General features: G+C 42.4%; 1 protein-coding gene across 6 annotated transcripts in view; it reads right to left on the reverse strand.

Moving 5' to 3' along the window:
- SERPINB6 (serpin family B member 6) overlaps window positions 1-26,632 on the reverse strand; it is a 39,598-nt gene that overhangs the window by 11,882 nt on the left and 1,084 nt on the right. The window contains exon 1 of one of the 6 annotated variants that reach the window (XM_077770021.1): window positions 15,815-15,905. The exons of 1 other annotated variant lie outside the window; for it this stretch is intronic. The gene's annotated coding sequence lies outside the window, so the exon portion shown is untranslated. Of the gene's footprint in view, window positions 1-3,500; window positions 3,624-6,520; window positions 6,682-15,261; window positions 15,434-15,601; window positions 15,650-15,814; window positions 15,906-26,632 lie in introns of those variants that run through there. 4 more of the 6 variants (XM_077770019.1, XM_077770017.1, XM_077770018.1 and 1 more) reach the window with 4 other exon arrangements.

Below are 26,632 nucleotides of genomic sequence, written 5' to 3' on the forward strand. Positions count from 1 at the left end.
TCTGGTTACAGGACTCAAAGGCCAGGTGTCAAACAGTACATATTGGGCATGTAGGGCATGTGGCCACAACACTGGTGGCCTAGGTAGGGTCCAGAGGAGGAATACTTCTGAGCAGTCAGGGTTGGGCTGGATGTGAGAGTCTTCAAGCAGGTTAAAGCACAGTAGGTCTTTAGAAAGACCTATTATTGACTCCCCATTTTTGCCATGGGGGAAGTTCACAGAAGTGAAGTGATGTATCCAGGCTAAGGAACTGAATAGCTAAGGCGGAACTCAGGGCCAGCACCCTGTCTTTCCAGTGCTCCTCTAGATGTCTCTATTTCAGGAAGAGCCTGAAGTGTGGCACACAGAGGTCAGGAGTGACGGTGACAGGCAGCGAAGGGTCCGATCAGTTAGCTGTAGATGCAGCAGAGCAGGCTGGCGGGAAGCAGATCCCGGGGAAAGCAGCCCCTGCCTTCTCTGATACCATGTACAGAAGTTTACCAAACTAACATTTCCCTAGATTGAGGAAATGACTCATTTGAGCTGTGGGTGGGAATCTACAGAACAAGGAAAGGGAGAGGTAAGAGATCTTCATGGAGTAGAAGGGAGAGGGAAGGAGGTATCTAACAGGAAGACCCTGTGAAGAGCATGTTGAGGTTGCCTTTACGATTATAACCGTGGTGGTCAGCTGAATATGGATGGCAAAGACATCCCCGTCCTAATCCGTGGAACATGAGAATGTTCCCTTATATAGCAAAAGAGACTTTATAGATGAGATTATTACTTTTTTCCTTGTTTATTTATTTTGAGAGAGAGAGAGAGAGAGAGAGAACACAAGCAGGGTAGAGGCAGAGAGAAAGGAAGAGAGAGAATCCCAAGTAGGTTCCACATTGTTAGCATGGAGCCTGACACAGGGCTCGGTCTCAGGAACCATGAGATCATGACCTGAGCCAAAATCAAGAGCCTGACACTTAACCAACTAAGCCACCCACGTGCCCCTAAATCAAAGATCTTGATATGCGGAGATCACTGAGGATTATTCAAGTGGTCCCTACCTGTAATCACTTGTATCCTTGAGAGGCAGGCAAAGGGTGGTTTGAGCGAAGAAGAAAGCAATGTGGGGACTGAAGCAAAATGCTACCATGCTGGCTTAAAAACTGGAGGAAGGGAGGACAAGCAAGGAATGCAAGAACTGCAGCTCTAGAAGCTGGAAAAGGTGTGGTGACAGACTCCCCGCAACAGCCTCTGGGGAGAGCAAGACCCTGCCAACATCCTGGTGTCGCTCAGTGAAGCCTGTCCGCCTTGGCACCTCCAGAAGCGTGAGAACCAATGCGCTGAGCTTGCGGTAATCTGCTACGAGAGCTCCAGGAAACCACTAATAATGTAACTTACACACCTGATCAATTTTATTTACTGACCTTGTTTTAAACATTTTGTTTGCAAACTCTTCTTGATTTACTCACTATAGAGAATAGCTGGGGCGCTGGGCACTCCTAGTTTGCTCAGACTTTCCATACGTATCTCAAATTACTAATTTCTAACATAAGTACAACAGAACTCACACCTTACTAAAATTCTTCTGAATATAACGGATTCTTTGCTGATACAGAAAATAACCTCAGGATTTTGCAGAGTCTTGGAAACATCAATAGAAACAAAAGTAGTCATTCTATAAAACTGATGCAAAAACTATATTGTTTTTCTGGATTTTACATCAAGTGCTGCTTGCTTCTCAATTTTAAGAGAAGCAAACAACTGTAAAAATAGGTTTAAGAATGAAGAATTAGGTACGAGGAGGTACCAAGGGGGCAAGAAGCAGAGCGCCAAGCATTCCTGACACAATCCAGTGTCAAGACTCAGGCAGGTGTCTGTGAGTCCCCCACTACGCGAATCTTCCTCTTGCCTGGGGACAGGAACACTCTGGCTTGGCCCCCAGGATGGCTCAGCACCCACAGACACTGGCTACCCATGCCCTCAGTGAATTGAGAAAGCTCAAAGAGCGGTAGTTTCTCAACAAAAAGCAGCTTCAGTCTTCTTGCTTTAAAAGACATTGACCCTGGGAAAACCAAACAGGATATTCAGAGGAAAAGGCACAAGTCAGGAGGGAGATGAGGTTTTCAGTCCCGGCTCTGGGACTCTGAATGTGTTACTTGATTTCTGCTCCCTGCATGAGGAAGAGGAGTGCCAGATCGTCTGTGTGCCCTTCCACCTTCAACAACTACTGTTAACATGAATGCAGAAAGAAGAGCCAGAGAGGAGTTCACTCTTCAAAGCCCACAGTGAAGTCTAACAGCATTCCATTTCGCAGCTGAAAACGGCTGATAGCTGCTAAAAATAAATTATACCCACGTCCTATAAAAATTACTAAATAAAAAAGAAACATGAAATGAGCGATAGTTGTAGGTTTATTCCAGATGTGCAGGAAAATCTTACAGCAGAAAATATGTTAATCATAAAATAACTGAATTGCCCACTCATAATAAACATCCTCAAAACAAAAAGAAAAAGATACTTCCTATACTTCCTTAATGTGACAAGGATTATCAGCCATCATCACTGATGATAAAATGTTAGAAACAGTTCCCTTGTTCCTCAAATGGGAACAATAACTAGTGATTGCATTAAAAAGTTTTAACTTCAGAAAAAATAAGTATTCATTTTTGAGTATATACTACACACTGGGACCTTTATTAGAACTTTTCCTAAATGACTCTTACAACCTTATAAGGCTGGTTGAAAATATCAGCATTTGATAAAGCAAAGAAATGAAGCCATTGCTCTTTTATCAAAAGGCTATATAAATGGTAGCGTGAAGGCTGGAAACCGGGTCTACGTGGCTCTGGAGTTCAATCACTATAGCACACAGACTTACAAGAAAAAAAAAAGGAAAGGTGGAGAGCAAATTAAGGATGCCTTTTCAAAACACAGTTTTTGAAAGTTAAAAAACCATTAATTTCCAACAACAACTAAGATAGGTACTCCTTCCTACACTGTGGAAATGCTATAAATTGCTATGCCAATATTTTCCAGAGCATAATTTAGAATTATACAAAAAATAAAAATAAAGGAAGGAAGAAAAAAAGTCCTGAAGACATTCATATTTCCTGAACCAAAAATTCCACATCTAGGGATTTAATTAAAGGTAAAACTCACAGCTACTGTTGAAAATATCATGCATGGACCAAGGTGGCAATATAGGTCATTCCTGACCTCACTCCCCCTCACAAGAACTAACATCTATTTAAGAACAAGACAGCACTGAGAGAATCCTAGAACACGGGATGAGGCTGAAGCACCCCTGAGCCACAGAGACCAAGTCAGACTGCATTAGCCGGTAAGAGAAGCAGCTACACGTTGGCCATACTGCCCCTCCCCAGGACAGGGCAGCAGCACCCAGAGAGGTCGCCTCTGAGCCTCTCGCTCTACAGAGGTTACAGGCTCAACCACTGGGAATCCGTGTGGAGAAGAGGGGAGGGGCTTGCAACAACCAGCACAGGGATCTGGGCAGATCCAGTACGTACCTGCAGTGTCCACGAAGTAATCCTACCCGGAGGCTCTGCTCATCTGTAGAACGAAGTCATGGGTGCACTGTGACCAGGGAACACACCAGAGTGGAGATCTGCCTGATTCAGACCGTCAAACTAGGAGTTTTGCCAGCCCTAGAGCCCAGTTCACCCACGCCTGGGCCAGATGCTGAGTCATAGCCCCACCCACTGCGGCGGACAGTGCCTTCCAGCCCCACCTAACCAGAAGGCCAGTGACAACTCCTGGAAGCTGCGTTGCCCAGCGGTACTCAAGCTGGGAGGTGGGCAGGTAGAGTTACTGCCCCCAGAGCAAAGCCAGTACTGGGTATGGAGGCAGTGGGATTGAGTCACAGACGACTGGGGGCAACTCCAGGCCTCTCTCAACCAGAAAGCCTATTGGGGAAACTGAGGGTAGCCTGGAGCAGCATTCTCTTTTCCATTCAGGCGAGGGAGCAGAATCACAGCCCCACCTGCCTGTGGAGAGTGTGTTCTGGCCCCACCTACTAAAAGGGCTGGAGACAACTCCTGGGAGCTGTGCAGCCCAGGGGTTCTGAGCCAAGAGAAGGGCAGATAGAGCTGGAAATTTACAGTAAAGCCAGTGGCCCTGTTCTTCAGGGAAATTAGGGCGTGGATCAACCTGAGCTGAGACGACAAAGAGTTTGGGGCACCTGGGTGGCTCAGCTGGTTATGTGTCTGACTCTTGATTTTGGTTCAGGTCATGATCTGAGTCATGAGATCCTACCCTGCATCAGGCTCCACACTGGGCATGGAGCCTGCTTAAGATTCTCTCTCTCTCCCTCTCCTTCTACCCCTTGCTCATTCTCTAACTCTTAAAAAAAAAAAAAAAAGAGTTTTACCAACTCTAGACCTGCTTCTCCCACTCCCCTGGATCATTCATAGCCCCACTCATTGCTGAATACCACCTTCAGCCTGTCCAACTAGGGAACCTAACCAGAGCACATGAAAAACATCCCTACAGGGGCATCTGGGTGGCTCAGTAGGTTAAGCATCCGACTTTGGCTCAGGTCATGATCTCGCAGTTCATGGTTTCAAGCCCTGCATCGGGTTCTGTGCTGGCAGCTCAGAGCCTGGAGCCTGTTTTGGATTCTGTGTATCCCTCTCTCTCTGCCCCTCCCCTGTTCATGCTCTGTCTCTCTCTGTCTCAAAAATAAAAAAAGTAAAACTATTTTAAAAATTAAGTATAAAAAAAGGAAAGAAAAACATCCCTACATACAGAGGCACTTGAACAGAGAGCATAGTCTGTGGCTTCCCCCATCTGCAAAGTGAAATCAGTGGCCTCACCTGAGCAGGGAACTCAGTGCATACTCTAGCCTGATTCAGCCCCTCAAACAATGAGTTGTATACTCCCTGGGTTCTGGCCTGCTGCCCTGCCAGGGCCAGAAGTTATGATTCATAGCCCCAACTACTACTGAATATAGTACCTAATCCTAACCATGTACAAAGCCAGACCAGAAAATCCAAGCAACCGCTGGGCCTATCCTATGGCATCACTTAGGTGGGAAACCAAGACAGTAGTCCTATCCAACTGTTCTCAGCCAGTGGAACCCCACCATCTCCATCCATCTTCAGACCTCAAACAGTAGCCTCACCCCAAAAGAGACTATAATAAGAGGCCCCACCTGCCCAAAAACATTATCAGCAGATGTAGCCAAAACCCCAGCTGAGCTTACTGGTGAAGAGCTGTCTCTCCCAAAACAAATCTGTAAAGTCTAGAAGAAGAACACCATTCATCATATGCACAAATACCAACATAAGGGATCAAGGATCATGATCAATCAGGTAAATATGAGATCCTGAATGGAAACTAATAAAGCTCCAATAACTGACCTAAAATAAATGGAGATCTATGAACTGTCAGAAAAGAATTCAGAATAATCCTCTTAAGGAAGTTTAGTGAACCAAAAGAAAATGCAGACATACAACTAAACAAAATTAGGAAAATAACACATGAACAAAAATGAGAAGTCTGAAAGGAAGTATCAACCATCAGAAAACCCCAGAAAACTGAAATGCTAGAGTTGAAAGTGCAATAACTGAACCGAAGAATTCAAGAGTTTCAGAGTTAGACTTGATCTGGGGCACCTGGGTGGCTCACTCAGTTAAGGGTCTGACTCTTGATTTCCACTTAGGTCACAATCCTGGGGTCATGGGATTGAGCCCTGCACTGGGATTCATGCTGAGTGTGGAGCCTGTTTGAGATTTTCTCTCTCTCCTTCTGCCCCTCTCTCCAAACTCATGCACTCTCTCTCTCTGTCAAATAAATAGGTAGGTAGGTAGGTATGTAAGTAAGTAAGTAAGTAAATAAGTAAATAAATAAATAAATAAAATTGCAGACAAAAGAAATCGTGATCTGGAGGACAAGACAGTGGAAGTTACTCAGTTGGGAGATACAAAAATTTTCTGTGAAGAAAGTCCACAGGAACTATAGGACACAATGAAAAGAAACAATATTTGCATTATGATAATTCCAGAGAGAGAAGAGAAATAAAGGGACAGAGAGTTTATTTAAAGCAATAATGGCTGAAAACTCCCCAAACTTGAGCAAAGGATGGAGTTATGGGTGAGGGGATGGGCTAAATGCATAAGGGGCATTAAGGAATCTATTCCTGAAATCATTGTTGTACTATATGCTAACTAACTTGGATGTAAATTAAGAATAAATAAATTTTTAAAATAATAATAATAAAATAAAAAATAAAGTTATCGTTTACCATGATCCCTTGGGTTTATCCCTGGGATGCAAGGATGGTTCAACATACACAAATCAACCAATGTGATATAACACATTAACAGAATGAAAGAAAAAACCATAAGATCATCTCAATAGACACATAAAAAGGATTCAACAAAATTCAATATCCATTTATAATAAAAGCTCTTAAAATATTAGGCATAGAAGTAACATATCACAACATAACAAAGGCCATATATGACAAGCCCACAGCTAAGATCATACTCAACGGTTTTCCTTTAAAATCAGTAACAAGACGGGGCGCCTGGGTGGCTTAGTCGGTTAAGCATTCGACTTTCGCTTAGGTCATGATCTCGCGGTTCGTGGGTTCGAGCCCCGCGTCGGGCTCTGTGCTGACTGCCAGCTCAGAGCCTGGAGCCTGTTTCAGTCTGTGACTCCATCTCTCTCTGACCCTCCCCTGCTCACACTGTCTCTCTCTCCTAGAAATAAATAAAAATATTAAAAAATAAAATAAAATAAAATAAAATCAGTAACAAGACAAGGCTGCCCACTCCCCCCACTCCTATTTAAAACAATACTGGAATTCCTAACTAGAGCAATCAGGCAAGAAAAAGAAAGAAAAGGTACCAGAATTAGAAAGGAAAATGTAAAACTGTCTCTATTTGCAGACATGATTCTACATATAGAAAATCCTATAGACTCAACCAAAACCTGTTACATCTAATCAATGAATTCTATAAAGTTGCAGAACACAAAATTAACACGCAAAAATCAGTAGCACTTCTATACACTAACAAAACTGCTGGAAAAAAATAAATAGGTATCATTTATAATAGCATCAGAAACCATAAAATACTTAGGAACAAATTTAAATAAGGAGATGAAAGATGTCTATGCTGAAAATCATAAGATGTTGATGAAAAAAAGCGACAAAGATACAAATTAATGGAAAGCTATCCTATGTTCATGGATAAATTAAAAATAGAAAATTAAAAATAGATCTACCATATGATCCAACAAATCCACTTCTAAGACTACATCCTAAGGAAACAAAAACACTAACTCAAAAAAATAATCTTTAATCCCATGTCCACTGCAGCATTATTTGAAATAACCAAGACACGGAAACAACCTAAGTGTCCATCTATGGATAAGTGGATAAAGAAGTTGTGATATATATACATTAATGCAATAATGTATATTGCATGAATAATATCCAGCCATTAAAAAAAAACAAAAAACAAGGAAATCCTGCCATTTGCAACAACATGGATGGACCTTGAAGGCATTATGCTATGTGAAATAAATCAGAGAAAGAAAAATACTGTATGATCTCACTTATATGTGGAATAAAACAAAATGAACTCATAACAAGAGAGTTCAGACTTGTTACGAGAAGTGGGAGTTAAAGGGAGAGGAAACTGGAGGAAGGTGGTAAAAAGGTAGAAACTTCCAAATGCAAGACACATAAGTATCACAGATGTAATGTACAACATGATGCTTGTAAACTAATACTTCCTTCTATGTCAGAAGGTTGTTAAAGGGGTAAGTGCTAAGAGTTATCACCACAAGAAGAATTTTTTTCCTTTACTCTTTTCTTCTTTTTTAAATCACATGTGTATGAGAAGATGGATGTTAGCTGAACCCACTGTGGTAATAATTCAAAGCATCATACTGTATACCTTAAACTTATACAAGTGATATATGTCAATGATTTCTCAATAAAATTGTAAAAAATATGATGGCCAAAAGAAACTATTAAGTACTTCATATTCTACAGAAAATGAATTTTAAATGCCCTACAACAGAGAACCACAAATTCTGTCACATTCATGATGGGATAGTAATGGAGGTATTAATTTTTTAAAAATTACACTAATGTCACAGGGCTATACAGAATTAAGCTGGAAAAAAAAAAGAGGCTATAACACCATAAATACAACTTTTAAATGTTCCCCATGTAAACTAGGAAAAAAAGTCCATGTAAGTATGATTTAAAGACAGAATGGAAGGAAACACTGTGCACCAAATGTTTCTCAGCTACGGGTCATTTTTATGTTTTTTTAATATTTTTCTGCATTTTCACATTTTCTATAACATGCTTACATTATTTTTAGGGGTCCGGATTTGGTTTGTTTTTCTTTTTATGGAATTAATATTCATGCACTTCGCTTAGTGCACTGTCAGACCGTGCTTGTTGGAGAACAAGAAGCCAGAGGAACCGTAAGAGTGTCCTGAAGGAAAAGGACTGAGTAGCAAGGAACTGAAAGCAGTTCCATCCCCAGGCGGAAAGCCACAGGGACTGCTCGTTCTCTCCAGAAGGACATCATACGGGCACTAGGCCAGGGATAAGAATGTTTTGTTTGGTACTCATGACCCAGTATGGAATACACTGCAGGTGCGTGACCTGTCAAGATGCCAAATATTATGTTGTATGTGCTTGCTGTTATCAGACAAGTAGCAAAATAAAAGAGGCTTGAGCCAGGAGACAGGTGCACTGGCTCCTGGAGAGTCTTAGCTGCCAGCTTTGTAATTTTCGCTCACCGCACCTTTAGGAACTGTCTCTCTTTCAAGTGCTCAGTGAGGTATCACAAATAACTTACACTGCTGCCCTTGTCCTTCCCCGCCCATGGCTTGCTTTATTAGAGCCAGTAGTGATCAGTGCTAAACCTAGTAGTACCCTACGGGCACATTTCCTATCACTTACCACTGCTTTTCCTTAGGTTAATACTGCCTTTCCCCCCACATTTCTTTGGTGTTTCTATGTAGCTATGGCAACTTCCCCCCAATATTCTACATGTCACTAGACCCTTCTACTAACCATTTCATATGCTCAGATGTGCAGAATCATCTACCTGTGCCCTTCTCCTCTCCCACAGTCTGTCACCCCACTGGTGAGCATAGAGAACTTCCCACCCAAAAGGAATTTTCAGAGACAGGGAACAACATTTCCTACTAAACTACTTTAATTAATGGTCACTTGTTTGGCAGTCTAGTAAAAATACCCCCTTTATTTTTTTCAAACAAAGCATATGGCTTAACAGCAAAGAAATTATTGTGCTTAAATATTTAAGTCCTGGTTATGTACTTTAATATGTCAGATTTTTTAATGCTTTCTACATCTTTTAAAGCAAACTTAGGGGTGTTTGGGTAGCTCAGTCAGTTCAGCATCTGACTTCAGCTCAGGTCATGATCTCATGGTTCGTGAGTTCGAGCCTCCCTGTGGGGCTCTGTGCTGACCACATAGAGCCTCCTTTGGATTCTGTGTCTCCCTCTCTCTCTGCTCCTCCCCCCTCCCCCACTCACACTCTGTCTCTCTGTCTCACACAAGAATAAACATTTAAAAAGTAAACATTTAAAGCAAACAAAAATATTTAAACCTTAGTAAACATTTAGACTTCTATAAACCTTATAAATCAAGACTAGGATCACCTAAGACTTTCAAACATGTTTAAATAGGGGCGCCTGGGTGGCTTAGTCGGTTGAGCATCCAACTTTCGCTTGGGTCATGATCTCACGGTTCGTGGGTTCAAGCCCCACGTCGGGCTCTGTGCTGACTGCCAGCTCAGAGCCTGGAGCCTGTTTCAGTCTGTGACTCCCTCTCTCTCTGACCCTCCCCTGCTCACGCTGTCTCTCTCTCTCCTAGAAATAAATAAAACTTTAAAAAAAAACAAAACATGTTTAAATATACACAAAACAGGGGCACCTGGGCGGCTCACTCTGTTAAGCATCAGACTTCTGCTCAGGTCATGATCTCACAGTTTGTGAGTTGGAGACCCGCCTCAGGCTCTTGTGCTCTTAGCATAGCTCTCTAAGAGCAGAGAGCCTAGAGCCTGCTTTGGATTCTGTGCCTCTCTTGCTCTCTGCTCCTCCCCAGCTCATTCTGTCTCTCAAAAATAAACATTAAAAAAAATTTTTTTTAAAACACAAAACATTACATTACTTACAAACTCATTTCTACACCTGTGCTCACGTATTAACACCATGGGTTTAATGTATTTTAACTTTGTTATATCTTCTTATATATTTCCTAAGGTTATAGTAATACCAGTGGACCATCCACTCTACACACACACACACACACACAGAGCGAACCTGATTCTTAGCTGTGCCATCCCAGCTGCTTCTTGGAACCCAGCACTCAACTATAGTGAGTGCCAAGCACATTCCAGTAAGTGAGGGAGTTTTGACCTTCACTTCTCCCTTTGCTGGGATTTTACAAGGCCTCATCCAAACACCAAATTTCAGTTCCTAGTAACCCAATTTCTTTCTTTAAAATGAAGTGCTATTTGAGTTTTCCTCTATCTGCGCTGTAGACCTTGTCTATAAGTATTTTAATTGCATTTTTAGGCCTTTATGGTTGGTTTGTAAAACTAACTGTGCTTGTTAGCCTAGGAACCTGCAATAACAGAACTTTTTATGTAACAATCACAAGTGAATCATTGTACAGCATTATCCTGAAAAACATTATTCAGATTCTTCTGTGCCTTTTTAAAACTCATTTTGTCTGCCTCATCTGAACTGATTAATGGACTCATGTATTTGACAAATGATACATTTCAATTAGCTGATCTTGGTTTTCTTGTTAGTGCTCAAAACTGTCATTAACTGTGCTAATGAGGTCTCTTTAAATTGGTTACTTTATCTTGACATGTTGATCTCAAACATCCCTGCTCTAGGGCAACAACCCTGGTTCTTACCAACATATTTATTTATTCATTCATTCATTCATTCATTTTCAGTCCAAGGACTTGAGGTATCAGCCCCTCTCCTGGTCTCTTTTAATGGAGAAGGGCTGTAAAGTACAAAATCTTGAATCTTCAAGGAGTCTGAGTTTTGGTGCTATTGCTTTGGCCACACCCATGGACAAAGCTGGACAGAGGTTTCCTTTCAAGCCCTTAAGATGCCAATGCTGTAAATAAGACTGCCACATAAAGTTTTTATACACCTGATTTTTCTGCAACATGATTGCACTTAGAGGTGTTCATCTGGGCTGCCGCAGCACCCCTTCTCTTTCCCTGCACTTAGGGGTTGATACCACTGTTTACCAGCCATATTTTGGACACACTGCTCTTCAGCTTGCCATGCTGCTTGAGGTATCTCTTTGCCAATAATATCCTTTGTGTCAGATCCCAATGTCTTCATGGTTTACCTCCTTTGATGAAGCAAATTGTCCAATAGTTTTCTAAACAAAATTCATACATCTCAAGTTCCTACATGCCCAAAAGACTTTACCATTCTATATAACTGTTTTTGCAGGGTCTGGAATGCACTGCACATTATTTGACCTCCAAATCATTGCTTTATTACTTTCCAGCCTTCACCTCTGCTGTTGGCTGGCCTGATGACATCCTGACCCCAGTTCCATCCCTCCTTCTCCATGTCCTCATTCTTAAAAAGCTCATAAAGTCTTATCCTTATCCCTAATGTTCTGAAATGTCAGTGTACTTAATGGGCCCCATTTATTTATTTTGTTGCGCACTTGGGGGACCCTTCCAATCTACCAATTCAATCTAGCAATCCTTCCTCTCTGTGAAAAAAAATTTAAGGCACGAGTTAGTTCCCTCCAGACTGACTCTGTTTCTTTTTCTGTATTCCCTATTAGTCACTAGAACTCGTGGCCTGATCTAATCAGATGCTGCCTAAGTGCCTGCATGTCATGGCACATAGAGAGAAAATGGTATTTGCAGGGCGCTGAGAGATGGGCGAGGCTGCCTGCCGCAGAGGTGGAAAGCTCTGCTCTTCCCTCTCGTGCATCTTCTGTCACAGTGACATTTTTGTTCCATTTCCGGAAAGATGGTCATGACTTTATCTTCTAAGCTTCCCACTAAATATTTTTCTAATTTCAACCATTATATTTTTAATTTTCAAGAACTTCTCCTTATTTTCTGCGTTCCTTCTTTACAGCCCTCCTTTCCAAAACCTTGGGGAACATCATTACAGTTTTACTGAGCAGCTTTCTGCTCCCTACACCCACCTTCTCTTTCCCTGGGGCTTTGTTGTTGTTGTTGTTGTTATTGTGGTTGATGTTTGCTTTGTTTTATCTATAAAGTCTGTTTCATACACAGGCTTCCCACAAATGCCGACAATCCTTGGGGAGCCGTCTCATTTAAGAGGAAAACATGAAACAATGTTGCAAATTCTGTTCACATGGAGAGGAAGTCAGCTGGAGGCTTCAATGCAGTGTGGTCAGGGATCACTTGCATTTTTTGTTGTTGTCCAGCAAATGGGAGAACCCTCTGAACTGGCTGCTGGTGGTGTTCTGGAAGCAAGCCGGGTAGGGCTGGGGAATTTCCATTGGATCAGTAATCTCCCCAATTCAGCCCAGTGCTGGTGGGTCCCTGAGTTTGGGATCCCATATGGCTGAGACCGGATCTCCTGGTGGGTGGCTGCTTAGTTGCCAGGGTCAGGGATACCATATGGTCTAATGGATCTGTCAACACGCTTTCTAACAAGGCCTCATTTTGCAGCCCACACTTCACCCCTGCCTTTCCAGATACTGGAATCTCCAACCTTGAGCATTGTCATCTCCACAGACACTGAACTCCTCCTCCATCACTTTCCTCCCAAATTCTGACACCACTTGGCCAATGTTTATCCCCTCTCTCCTTTTACTCATCCTTTGTGTTTAACGCTTTCAAGGGCTCATTGGTACCATTTTTAGCAGGGTTTTATGAGAGAAAGAAACTAAACACATATGATCACAAATTTACCAACCACTTTTGTGAGCAGGGTAAACCAGTATTTTAATGTTTAAAAGCCGTTTCTGTGGCTATTACCTAATTCCTCTTTTGCGTGTGAAATAAATGCCCAAGCACTGAACGCTATTTATTAAAATCTGTCTTCTCCTAAAATGTGATTTTGAAAATAATTCACTAATTATAGGCCACTAATACATAATCATAAAACAGCTTTCATTATTAGTTTGTAATAATATACAAACTCTTAATAATCATAGAAAGATAAAAGTGATCTTAATCCTAGAAAATAGAAATAAACTCAAATTTAAATAGTTTACCACTCACTACGATATTCCAACTATCAAAGAAAATTATAAACAATCTAGTGAGATTTTTATAGTGTGGGATTTCTGTCCTTTTTCTTTTTTTAAGGAAGTGCAGGATTTCTCTTAACCATTCAATGAATATGCCAGTAATAAGGACGCATGTCTCACAGGAGATCACAGTGCAAACTCAACACCTACCATTGGCTTTCCAAGTCCCTACAATTTTGTCTTCGAGTAAGACAGCCCAAAGTGTCCTTCATACACAACACATAACATGCACACATACACGTGCAAAATGCATTATATATTCCAAAGTTATTTATGGTTTTAATAAGTGTACCTTTTAAAAATAAAAACATTTAATCACAAATATGAAACTGGGTATTAAGGTTTTATATTTCACATATGAGTATGTGTATAAAACAAGATGAACAAATCTATCCTAGCACTATTGTTTTCCTCATAGCACCACCAGTATCTTTGAGCAATTAATGTTCACAATTGATTTGATTCAACTGATTGTTAACTTATTTTAAGGTGTCACGATCTGTGCTTCCTGCCTTCTTGGATTAAAGATGCCTTAATTTCCTACAAAATCCAACCATTTAAAGATTGGCTTAATGGAGGGGCACCTGGGTGGCTTAGTTGGTTAAGCGTCCGACTTTCGCTTGGGTCATGATCTCGCGGTTCGTGGGTTCGAGCCCCGCCTCGGGCTCTGTGCTGACTGCCAGCCCAGAGTCTGGAGCCTGTTTCAGTCTGTGACTCCCTCTCTCTCTGACCCTCCCCTGCTCACGCTGTCTTTCTCTCTCTCTCTCCTAGAAATAAATAAAACATTAAAAAAAATCTTTAAAGATTGGCTTAATGGAGATGTGACCTTCCGCTTCACCCCTACCTTTGTTTTCTGGCGTACTTGCGTGCACACTGTGTGTGAGCATGTGTGTAATTTACTTCTCTGAAAAACAATCTCTAATATGTAAAGGGGATGGTTCCTTCTATTTTTTACTTTTTGTAATGTTTATTTATTTTTGAGAGAGACAGACCCTGATGTGGGGCTTGAACTCACCAACTGTGAGATCATGACCTGAGCCAAAGTCGGAAGCTTAACCAACTGAGCCACCCACATGCCCTGGGATGATTCCTTCTATTTATAGGTTTACTGAGAAAATTAAATAAAGTAATGTCTAGCATACAGTGGGCATTCAACAACTGGGTAAAATTATACACTACTTCCTTTCTTCTGTCTAGGCCTAATCTCAAGTTAGCAAGCTTGGAAACATAAGGTGTGTGGTCCCAACCCTCCCCCCATCTTACAACACACACCTGGTGTGATAGATGGTGTTCTTAGTATAAACAGAAAAGAATGGTGACTCCATTCATTCTAATTTCACTCTACTCTTACAGGTGGAGCTAACTATAATACGGTAAAATGTAATAAAGTGCCTTGGATTGGAAGTGGCCTATAATTTTAAATATTTAGTGTATGTGGCCAAATATGACTAAAATTGTACCCTTTTACTGTGATGGCATAAAGCGAAGGATACATTCACTCAAAAGTAATCATGAAATACCGGGGGACACACCCTGTAATACTGATAAGAGTTTCATTCACGTCAACCAGAGTGCATATTTCTTAGCTCCAGCAATATAATGTTGCCTGCCCTGAATCCAAGGTTACTTTCATCATCGCATCTCACCATGTCAGTCCTAAACCACACATAGGAGGAAGCAGGCAGTCTCGGGTCATATTTCTGTCCCCAGGTACGGCCCAGGCAGCAAAAGTACCAACACTGAACCAGTTCCACCCTAGCATGTATATATTCCTGGCAGCATATGAATATTAATTTTCCATACTTCTCTTTTCTAAACTTGAGCTTTATGCGGGGAAGAGAGGCAAGAAAGTACTTTATGTGCCAATTTCATCTAGCACACAAACTCCAAGTATGATTAAAAATTTCCCCACGTCCTCTTGGCCCTGAAGACACCATATCTTGTAATATCTTGCCTGCAGTAAGTTTAATAAAACACAGAAGTAACAAGACCTGGAATGATGCTCACGGCTGCGAATTTGCGAAGCACCTGACCGGAGGCCACACCGGGTGGGCAGGAAGACCAATGCGCAGGCTGAGTGAACAGATGCTGCGGAGGCCGGACCTGGCCGCCTTTGGCACCGACCCCTGGCCTTCTCTCAGGCCTCCAGCCTCCCACCCTGGATTCCCAACGCCCAGCGCCTCGAGGACAGGCCGCAGGACAGGCGGGGTCACCTGTGGCCGCGGGGACCCGCGCAGCAGCTCTGGACGCTCGGCACAGCCCCCATGCCGGCTCCCGCTGCCTCCACTGCAGGTGGTGGGCTGCGCGTCCGGGTGGCCAGGCACGACTCACCAGATGGCGTCACTGTCCGTCAGACCGCTGGACTCCTCAAGGGAACCCGAGCCCNCCCGGCGAGGCCACTCCCGGGTCCCCGCAAGCCGCTGACCCCTGAGCGACCAGGCCCAGCCCCTGCCTTCACGGCTTCATCGTGCCTCCTGCGCTTCCTGGCCTTGGAGTGGAGGACAGACCCCCGCGAGCCGGAGCGGGCCCCACACCAGACAGTACCTCGGAGGGTTGACGCGACGGTCTGGAGAGAAGGGAGAAGCTCCGGGCCTCAAATACCAGCGGAGCCAGAGGGCGGGCGGAGTCCCGGGAAGCGAGCCAGCGCACCGCCCATCCCCAGATCTCGGGGCTGCGGTGCATCAGCAGCCCGGGGGCTCGCCGGAGGGCGGTGAAGGGAGGTGACCAGGTGTGCGCCAGCTACTCCGCTGCACTTTGACCGCCACCCTGGAGCCGGCCTATCTGTGTGCCGCACCCCGCGTACTTTCTAGTCTAGTTGCATTTACCTTGCCCACTGGGCCACCAGGGAGGTGAATCAAACGAAAACCTCCGGAGGTTTCCAGTCGGAGGGCGGCAGTGCGCGGCCACACCAGCGCTTTACTGTGTGGTAGAGACTGTGACATGTTTTCAGTGACCAGAAAGGTGCCAGTTCCTGGTACGTGGGCATAAGTTGTACAGTGCGGGACAGAAATTTTAAATAAACAAAGCCTACGCGGTCATCTTGTGTGTTCAAAGTCTCCAGTAGTCTTACAGCCTGTGTGAATTGAACTCCAGGTAACTAACAAATGACACAAATGGCGTAGGATGCCCATGTTTGCCGCCTTGGAGCAGTCGTGGAGAACGGAAAAGGCTGTGGAGGGGAAAACGCTAGCCACGTTTTAAAAAAAATGAGTTTAATTTTGGAAACCTCAGATTGTTTTTGTGTTTCCTCCATCCTTCCCGTAGGCCAGGGTTTCTCAACATGGACACTATTATCACCTGAGCTGGTTAATTCTTTGTTGTCCTGTGGCACTACATGTCTATAGCATCCCTCTCCCAGTTGTGACTGCTTACATTTTATTTTTGGAGTAGCGAGACAAATGCCCAGAGATCTCTCCTGCTACCCCTATCCTCTCCAGTCCTTTTCAACCCAGTTTTGTTTTGTTTTTAAAGCTGGTTTGTCTTTCCAGCTGAACTTTTTGCAAACATGTATGTGCGTCTGTGTGTGCACGCTTATCAAAAGGGTGTCATTCTATTACCTATACATTTGTTGTCTATCGATAGTTCTGCAACTTGCTTTTTTCACTTGACAATAAATTTTGTTACACAGAGAGCATCATTCCTTTTCATAGCTGATCGTATTTCATTGTGCACCATTGATGGCCATTTGGGTTGTTTCCATTTGGGTCATTACAAATAATGCCACAAATAACCCAGTGCCGTGCTTCTCAAACTTTAAGGCACATGGAAATGATCTGGGGTATTGTTAAAATGCAGATTCTGGTTCAGTAGGTCCTGAGACTCAGCATTTCTAATAAGCACCCAGGTAGCTGAGGCTGCTGATCCATAGACCACACTTTCAGTAGCAAGATATCAGTGTAAATTCTGCTTTGTATTGATGGAGAAATATCCACCAATCCAGATTCCTAAATTCCTAGAAATGGGATGGTTAGGTCAAAAGACAAATACACGTATATTTTTGTTAGTTATTATCAAATTCCTCTCTATAGGGGTGATAACATTTTGTCCTCTCCGCAGCTATATCTGACTGCTTCTTCACAGCCTTACTCACAGTGATACCTGGACATCTTTGGATTTTTACCAATCTAATAGGGGAGAGGTGTTTTATCTCCTATGGTTTTAATTACCATATCCTGTATTATGAGTGAGGTTGAACATCTTTTCACATATTTAAAAGAATTGGCTTCGTCTTTGTCTTATTTCCCCCCAGAACCATTCATGACTTTTGTTCATTTTTTTTAATTGTTTGGTCTTTTTCTTCTTAGTTCTTAAGTGCTCTTTATATAGTAGCATTAGTCCTTCATGATAGAAGTTGCAAGTATTTTCTCCCAGCTTCTCATCTGTTTTCTGACATTGTATTTGGTGGTTTTGGCATATTTTTTGTTTTTAATGTAGTCAAATTTAATGATTTTTCCTTTACTGCTTCTAGATTTTTGACTCCTAGTTAGAAACTCATTTTCCAGATTATATAGTTCACCAGTGTTTGCTTCCAGTACTTGTACAGTTTCATTTCAGTCCCAGCTGATGGCTAGAGGAAGAGAGGACAGTAAAGAGTGGAAGGCAAGAATATCCCACACCATTTGCTAAAGGCCAGTTGCTCAGTAGTATTCAGTGCTTCATTGGTGTCTAAAGTTTAGAAAATTCACTTCAAATACAGCAATGATGCCAACAAATAGATCTGACTCCAGAGAATGTCTTTTTCATTCCAATCCCAGTTTAATTGGTCTCTGTTGTTAACCCTGCCTGAAAACACTCTCAGCAACTGTGTGGCCTTTCATCTCCCAGGACTTCCCTGGATGGGGGACTGGGACTGTGGTACTCCATGTAAACTAAAAGTAAACAGAACCTTTTAGATGTTTATAAAGCAGTCTGAATTTACAATCAATAAATTGGAAATAAAGATTGACCAAGAATCTTGATATGATACTAAACACAGCTCATTTTACTTATGAATTTGGGATTGTCACAGGTAAATATTTTGTTTGGCTGTGTTTTATTTTTGAAAATAATTCCCCTTTTAAATGTTGGAAATAATAGATTGACAATAACCCATTCAAAAAGCATGTGGCAATCTGTATTCAGCTCATTGAACACAAGTTGGTTTTGACATTAGTATACAACACAGTAACTCACCTGTGACCAGAACAGTAACTAAAACATCACCCTGAATAAATGCATTCTATTCTGCTGATATTTCAACCCTAAAACAAAAGGAGAAGAAAGGATACTCCTCTTTTAACTGGGAACATTTCACCGTGACATTTATGTTATGTAATTCTATTGTTCTTTATGTGTATTCTCAGTGTTGTGTGGACTAACTAACTGAACTAATTTCCATAAAACTGGAAGAGCATTTCTACCTTGATCTAAGCAGTAGACATGGACTTATATTGATTTAGCTATACCTTTTAAAAATCAGATCACAGAAAATGAGCCAAGTGTCTAAATAGTCCCCCGGAGGCTTAAGTGTTTTAAAATTAATAAATAAAATTTAAAAAAGAACCCTAATGGATTGAACCATCCCTGATGAGGTCAATTGCTTGGCAAACTCAATTTAATTAAGTGGATATTTACCACACATCTGCAGTGCAAAACTCTTGAGACTGGCCCAGAACTAGAATCTCTGCCCTCCCATTAAAGGCCATAAAATAAGTTCCCAGGGAATTATCTAACATCTATTTGGTTTTCCTTACAGACAGTAAGCATTGCAATGTTTCCTATGAACAACATAAAAGTTATTCAAATGACATGGCAATCCTGTTAGCAAAATTATAATACTTAATAGTTCTTCATATCTAATGTTCTTTCAAAGAAATTGTAGCAGCCTCTCCCAGAGATTCACTTGACAAACATGTTGGGTTTGTGGATCACTTCTGAAAGACCAGGTAGGTAAGACGCTGAAATTGGGGTGCTAGAGTGGCTCTGTCAGTTAAGCATCTGACTCTTGATTTCGGCTCAGGTCATGATCTCACAGTTAATGAGATTGAGCCCCGAGTCAGGCTCTGCACTGACAGTGCCAGCCTGCTTGGGATTCTCTCTCCTTCTCTTTCTGCCCCACCCCCACAAAAAACAAATAAACTTAAAATAAAATAAGACACTTAAAACTACAAGACAACCTCACACCTGTCAGAATGGCTAAAATCAACAACAGCACAAGAAACAACACGTATTGAAAAGGATGTGGAGAAAAAGGAACCTTCACGCACTGTTGGTGGTTATGCAAACTGGTGCAGCCGCTCTGGAAAACAGTATGTTTGAATAGTATCCTCAAAAAGTTAAGAATATAACTACCCTATGATCTGGTAATTGCATTACTGGGTACTTTTCCAAAGAATACAAAAACACTAATTCAAAGGGATACATGCACCCCTATGTTTACAGCAGCATTATTTACAATAGCCAAGATATGGAAGCAGCCCAAGTGTCCATCGATTGATGAATGGATAAAGAAGATGTGGTATATATATATATAGTGAAATATTATTCAGCCATAAAAAAAGAATGAAATCTTGCCATTTGCAATGACAAGAGTATAATACTAGGCTAGAGTATAATACTAAGCAAAATAAGTCAGAGAAAGACAAATACCATATGATTTCACTCACTTGTGGAATTTAGGAAATGAAACAAGCAAATAAAAACAAAAAAGACAAACCAAGAAACAGACTCTTAACTGTAGGGAACAACTTGATAGTTACCAGGGGGGAGGAGGTGGGGGTTGGGTGGGGATGGATGAAATAGGTGATAGGGATTAAGGAGTGCACTTGTGATGGGCACTGAATGTGTATACAATTGTTGAATCACTATATTGTAGACCTGAAACTAATATAGCACTGTATATTAATTACTGGAGTTAAAATAAAAACTTAAAAAAGATAAGACCCTGCTCAAAGTGGGCAAAATGTGAGAAGCAGAGATCCAATCAGTCTGCAGATAGTGGATGAACAAAGGATGCATACTCCTTCCCTCTGAGAGGTGGTGACACTCTTTCCCAGGAGAAAGACATTGGGAAAACTGAAGTCTTGATTTTTTTTTTACTCAAGAAAATTTTCTGGAACAATATCTAAGAAGCTGAAAGGTAGATGCCAGGCTTTCCTGGGTTTTCTCTTTAAGGGAAGTTTGGGGAGTATCTAAGAATCTGAACCCCACACAATCCAGGTTGTGAGTGTGGGCAGTGCTCCCATACTCTCCGTATGTTCCTGCACTTGCTGCAAAGAGCTGGGCCTCCTTCCAATGCTTTCCAGGTTTCTGGGACTGGGGCAAAGAATCTAACTGTCTTGGAAAGAAAGGAAAAAAAGGGAAGGAAGGAAGGAAGGAAGGAAGGAAAGGGAGGAAGGGAGGGAGGGAGGGAGGAAGACAGAAAGGAAGAAAAGAAAGAGAGGGAGGGAAGGAGGAAGAAAGAAAGAAAGAAAGAAAGAAAGGAAGGAAGGAAAAAAAGGGAAGGAAGGAAGGAAGGAGAGGGAGGGATAGAGAAAGGAAGGAAGGAAGGAAGGACGAACCTACCTGCCTTCTTTTTTTCAAGTACCTTTGTGGAGGTTTGGGCACCAACACTGGGACATGTCATCACCCTCAGCTTTCCTTTCAGACACATAGGGACCACATGCTAGAGAAGATTCCTTACCCACTGACTTTCCTTCTCTAAAATGTGAGGTAAATCCATGGTCATTCCGTATAGACCTAACACTGACTTTTCTTTGCCTGTACTGTAATTCTTGGGGAAATCCAGCCTGGATTTTCCTCTTCTCTCACAATTAAAATAACTCATTTATGAGGGTAAGGTGCTCAGAGATGCAACCTGGCAGGGATCACCTGCTCTAGTTTACACTTTTCTATCTTACCATTTGTAAAAATGAGAAAAGGTAACTTTTGTTTTAACCACAAACCACTTTGACACGCTTGGATTAAATCCTTCCCCAGCAAATTCACACCCTCAAAGCCGCACTGGATAGAAGAGCTGGAAAACCCCAAACTTCTTTTTATTAAACATTTATTCTACTGAGTATGATCTTGTGCACTAAAACTGCAGTAGGTAACTGGTCACAGGAGGTTATAGCTTCCAGTAAGTGACCTCAATGAGAAATCAAAACCAGGAAGAACTGGAAAACCAGTCAAGCAGAGGCAGACAAGCAACATTTTCAAACAATCAGATATTAACAGAACTATAACGTATTTAGATGATCTAAGGGTCTTTTTCAGGTCTACGTGTAAATCAGTAAATCTTACTTTTTACAACCGTAGCAAATTATACCTTCTGAGGTGCAAGTATTTGGAGTACTGGTTGAAAGCAGCTCCCCTTTTCCTCTTGTAACAAGCTTAGGAGTAGCACTTCAGAGCAATCAGAAAGACTGCCTCCCAGACTACAGTCCTCAGTAAAACAATGAATAAAGCATTTACTAACCTACTTTGAGGTTGGTTTTCTTTCAGTGGACAGGATCAGGTCTCAAAGAGGTGGAGAAATAAAGCTGAATAAAACATGGCCCTTCTCTTTTTTTTAGCGGTTCAGATGGATGCAAAAGAGAGATGTGTTTGCAATATTCAGTAGTGGGGATGCCTGAAACTGCCTAGTAACCAAACCCTATGCATATCATGTTTTTTGCTGCACATACATACCTATGATAATGTATAATTTATAAATGAGGCACAGTAAGCTATTAACAACTAATAATAAAATAGAACAATTATGGCAATATATGTAATAAAAGTTATGTGAATGTGATGTCTCTCTCACAGTGAAGATAAGTAGAGTTAAATGGGCAAGTTAGGGCTGGCCTTGAAAGGGTCCTTACTCCAGTCTAAGTAAGGAGTTTGGGATTTATTGGTCAGGCAATGGGGAAGCATTGTAAGATTTTAACTAGAGGATTAACCTGATTCATTCATTCATTCATTCCTTTCCTTACTTTCCCTTTCTCTCTCCCTCTCTCCCTCCTTCCTTCCCTTTCTTTCTGACTTTAGCATCAGCTTTTAGGATGGTTTGGATACAGAAGAAAGTGCCCAGGGGTCAGTTAGGAGTTGGCTTTAGGGGCCCAGACCACATGCCATTTGGGTCTAAGCCTAAGTAGTGGCAACAGTGAAGCAGGGAGCAAAAATTTCAGGAAGCAGAAATCAAAGGATATAATGCACAGGTTGATTTAGGTGGAAGGGACAAGGAAAAGAATGCAGTTCCAGACGACACTTTAGTATTCTAACTCAGATAATTGGATACCAGATGATATAATTAACTCAAAGAGAGAATACAAGGGGAAGAGGATAGGTTCGGGGTCAAATAATTAATTTGAGTCAAAAGCACTTTATAGTGCTTGTGACACATTTAGGTGAAGATGTCCAGGACACAGGTAGAAATAAAGACAGAGCCATGGGACACAGGGGCAAGAAGCCAAAAGAGGGATGCATTCAGCTCAGCCAAGCTTGCTGATCAGGAAGGCATCTGTCTGGTGACAGAAGTCGAGGCAATAGCAACCGACATTTTAAAAGATTCCTGGGGGAAAAGGCACATAGCAAAGCAGATGGAGAAGAGCAGAAGCCGGACAATGGAGAGCAAGGTCAAAGGCATCAGCAGCTCCCACTGGAGGAAGTGGAGAGGTAAAGCAGGGAGAGACCATTTGCATTACCAAGTCAATAGTTACCTTGGTGACAGTTGCACCAACCACCAAAGTGAGTGGGATTTAAGATGAAAAGAGGAGACATGTGGAGACAGCTGTCTAAGAATACTCTGAAGAAACTTCACTGTGACGAATAAGAAGGCTAGGTAGAGCTGGAGGTCAGCTAGAAGGACTGTGTTTTAAAGACTGAACAGAGCTGAGTGTGCTGTTTGCTTTCTGTGTAGTCACAATCAGGAACAGCCAGAAAAATATTAGGAAATTGTCTGATTTAAGGGAAAATCTAAACAGGAAAAAAAAAAAGATTGTTTTGTCAAGAGTATGATGGTGAAGCAAAGCAATGCTGCTTCTGTCTGTCTTGGTGATTATTCTTTGTTATTTTAGGCCTCCTTTAATCCAGGGGCTCAGGTGAAATTCTCACTTTCCAGCCCAACAGGTTAACCTGGTGCCTGAAAGACAGGTGTCCATAGGAAGACGCTTAGAACTGGTTCTGTGTGAACACAGAGGGTGTTTTTCAGAATCTACGTTTCAGTTATTTTACTTTATGCATTTTTTATTCACTTATTTCTTTTGAAATCATGCTCTCTTATTTAAAATCTGAGTTCAATTAAGAGAACCTTATTACTCTGGAGATTTTTTCATATTCATGATCATATGATTTTAAGAAATAGATAAATCATTGAATAGAGGTTTCTCTCTCTCTCTTTCTCTCTCTCTCTGTCTCTCTGTCTCTCTCTCTCTCCCTCTTGCTTTTTTCCCCTCTCTTTTCCCTCATCAAGAGAAGCCTGTCTTCTTATATGATCTGGAATTACGTGGGTGGTCTATTTCAGAGTAAAAATGAAAAGAAACGTGAATGGAAACCCATCGTCCTGGGACAGAGTGCGCCAACTCTGAGGTCCAGGTCACTGCTGAAGCAAGCTGAATGAATGTACATGAGAAGCCCAAGGAAACTGTTTTCCCAAATGCGAAGTTAGAGAGACTTAGTGTGCTTGACCAGCGCAGTTCTGACCAGGGCCCTGTGGTAACAAAGCTCCTCCTATAACTTAAAAAAGCAAACAAACAAACAAAACCTGTTGAGAGAAGGGCTCCACAGGTAGGAGGCTAATTTCAGCCTGTCTATGACCTGTGCTGAGGTGTAAAAAGTTCCTCCAGACCCTGCCATCCTGTTGCAGGGGGTGATCAGGGAGACAAGGGGCTGAAGCTAGGACTTGCATTACTGAGCAGTGACCTTGGAAAATTAATGACTGATTATACCTACAGTATGAATCTTCCATAAAATCCCAGTAAGATGGGGTTTGGGGACCTACTACATCAGCGAACACATCCACCCTGGGAAGGTGGTGAATTCCCAACTCCAAAGGACAGTAGCTCCTGCACTGAGGACCTTCCCAGACCTCTCCCTGTGTATCTGTTCAGTTACATCCTTTATCTGTCTTTTAATAAACTGGCAACTGTGTTTCCTTGAGTTCTGTGAGCCACTCTAACAAATTAATCAAACTGGGGGAGGGACACGGGAACCTCCCATTAGTAGCCAAACTGGACAGAGATTGTGGATAACCTGGGAACCTATTACTTGCAACTGGCATCTGAAGTTGAAGGCGGGTAGGGAGCAGTCTTGTGGGACTGAGCCTTTAACCGGTGGGACCTGACATGATCTGTAGGTAGAATGTGCTAGAATTGAGTTAAATTATAGGACTGTAGCTACAAAGTGCTGTGGAGACGTTTTTCGTGTGGGAAGTCCCCTAAATATATTTGGTGACCAACAGGGCCAGAAATGAAGTATTTTGCATGAGAAATAAAGAAGACACATGGGAGAGAAACAAAGGAAGAGGAAATGACTGGGTTTTTTCTCTATTCAAGAGGAATACTGGACTCAGGCTTTTCCTTTAACAGATATGCAAGCAAATGAAATAGGATGTGATATGTGCTGTAATGGCCCTTAGTATAAGGGGGAAGAAAAAGTAGAAGCAGCAACAAGGAGTCTGGCTGGGGAAATCAAAGAAGATGTCACACATTCCGTAACACTTGAGCAGAGATCTGAAGAATGAGGCCAAGCTAGTCAGAGGACGGTTTTCCATACTAGGAGACAGGAGCCTTGCAAAAATATGCCTAGTTGGAGGAAACAACTAATATTGCAATATCATAAAATATAACGCAGTTTAGACTAGACATCTATAAAGGGCTTTATATGTCATGCCAATACATTTTTATTCTATCTTATAGGCTGCAGAGAGTCTTGGAAGAATTCTGGACTGTGGGTCACATAAGCAGTCGTGTACTGGGAAGACTGCTCTGCAGGAATGCAGACAAGTGGGATGGGAACAGGCAAAAGTATCAGAGCTGCAATACTTGAAATGAAAGCCCCCAATCAGGGTAGTGGCAGGAGGGGTGGAGAAATGAAAGTATTAAAAAACAAAATTCAAGCGAGTAAAGTTGAAGTCTAATTGGCAGTGTTAAATGAATGACTCCTGAATCCGGCAGCATCCCATCTAGCAAACAGAGGGGCTCTCTGAGGGGTTGTACAAAACGAAAACTCTCAAAAAAGGAGTTGTTTTTATGGGAAGGAAGGTGGGGCAAGAAAGTTATAAACAAAAGAAAAGGATTGATCTGGACAAGGTCATTCTCCCTTAGCAGGAAGCACAGGGAGTTTTATCAGATTTACCCATTTCTTGGAGCGGGGGGAGTCATGAAGAGGGCCATGTGACAGACACTCATCAGAAAATTCCTGACCTACCTGTTAAAACCACATTCCTGGGTGAGGTTGAAATTGCAGCTAGATTAGGTATTTAGCTCTGGTTTAGTGACTTGGCCTGGCCTAAGTAACACCATTTTGGGCCTATGGTTTTCTTTTAACAGAAAGAAAAGCTGTTCAGAAAGAAGGTAGGACAGGACCTGGAGATTGTTGGATAGGTGGATGAAAGAGGAATCTTACTGTTTTCAGATTACTTACTCACTGGGAACAGCTAGTGAATGGCAACGACAGTGAACAAGATTGGAAGTTTGGAAACAGGGAGGGTAATGACTTTGGAGAAATGAATGAATTTTGCTTTGCTTAGGGTAAGATTGAGGTTCCATGGAAGGCTTAGGTGAGAGGTCTAGGCACCAGATGTCAATGTAGGGGTTATCAGTAAATGGATGTCAGTAAGGTAATGGGCTAGGGAGGTTTGCTAGGGAGAGCATCCAACCCTCAAGAATACCAATACTTAAGGATGAACAGAGGAAAAGAAGAGCCAGAAAAAGACAAGGAGAAGCCAGAGGCATGAGATGAATCTGGAAAAAGAATTATTAATAACAATGGGGGAGGAAAGGAGGGGGAAGGTTGGTGATACTTGGCGACTTGGGCCGGGCCCCATCCGTTCTTCCCCAGCCCGGGCTGGAGTGATCAGAACCTGTGGCGTCTGCAGGAAAGGCTGCGGGGAAGGCGAGGCGGGAGGGGGTTGGGAAGTCCCGGTTATGGGTAACCGAGAAAGCAACGGGGTGAGTTAGCGGGCGGAGCTCGGGGATGAGTCACCGAGCGCAGGTCTTGATGCTCCGGGAAAGAGAGGAGAGGCAGGCCGGGAAGGGCTCCAGTCGGCCTGGGAGCTGAGCTGGACTGAGCGATAACGGCGCTCGGAGTCTCCAAAGCTGCAGGCAACCGCCAAGCCCCCAAGGGGGCAGCCCGAGCCACGGAGTGGAGGGACCCCAGCCCCCTCCCGGTTCTCTTGCCCGAGAGCCGAGTGCGCTCGGC

This window comes from Crocuta crocuta, unplaced genomic scaffold (genome assembly GCF_008692635.1).
Source record: "Crocuta crocuta isolate KB4526 unplaced genomic scaffold, BGI_CrCroc_1.0 scaffold24, whole genome shotgun sequence".
Lineage (NCBI taxonomy): Eukaryota > Metazoa > Chordata > Mammalia > Carnivora > Hyaenidae > Crocuta > Crocuta crocuta.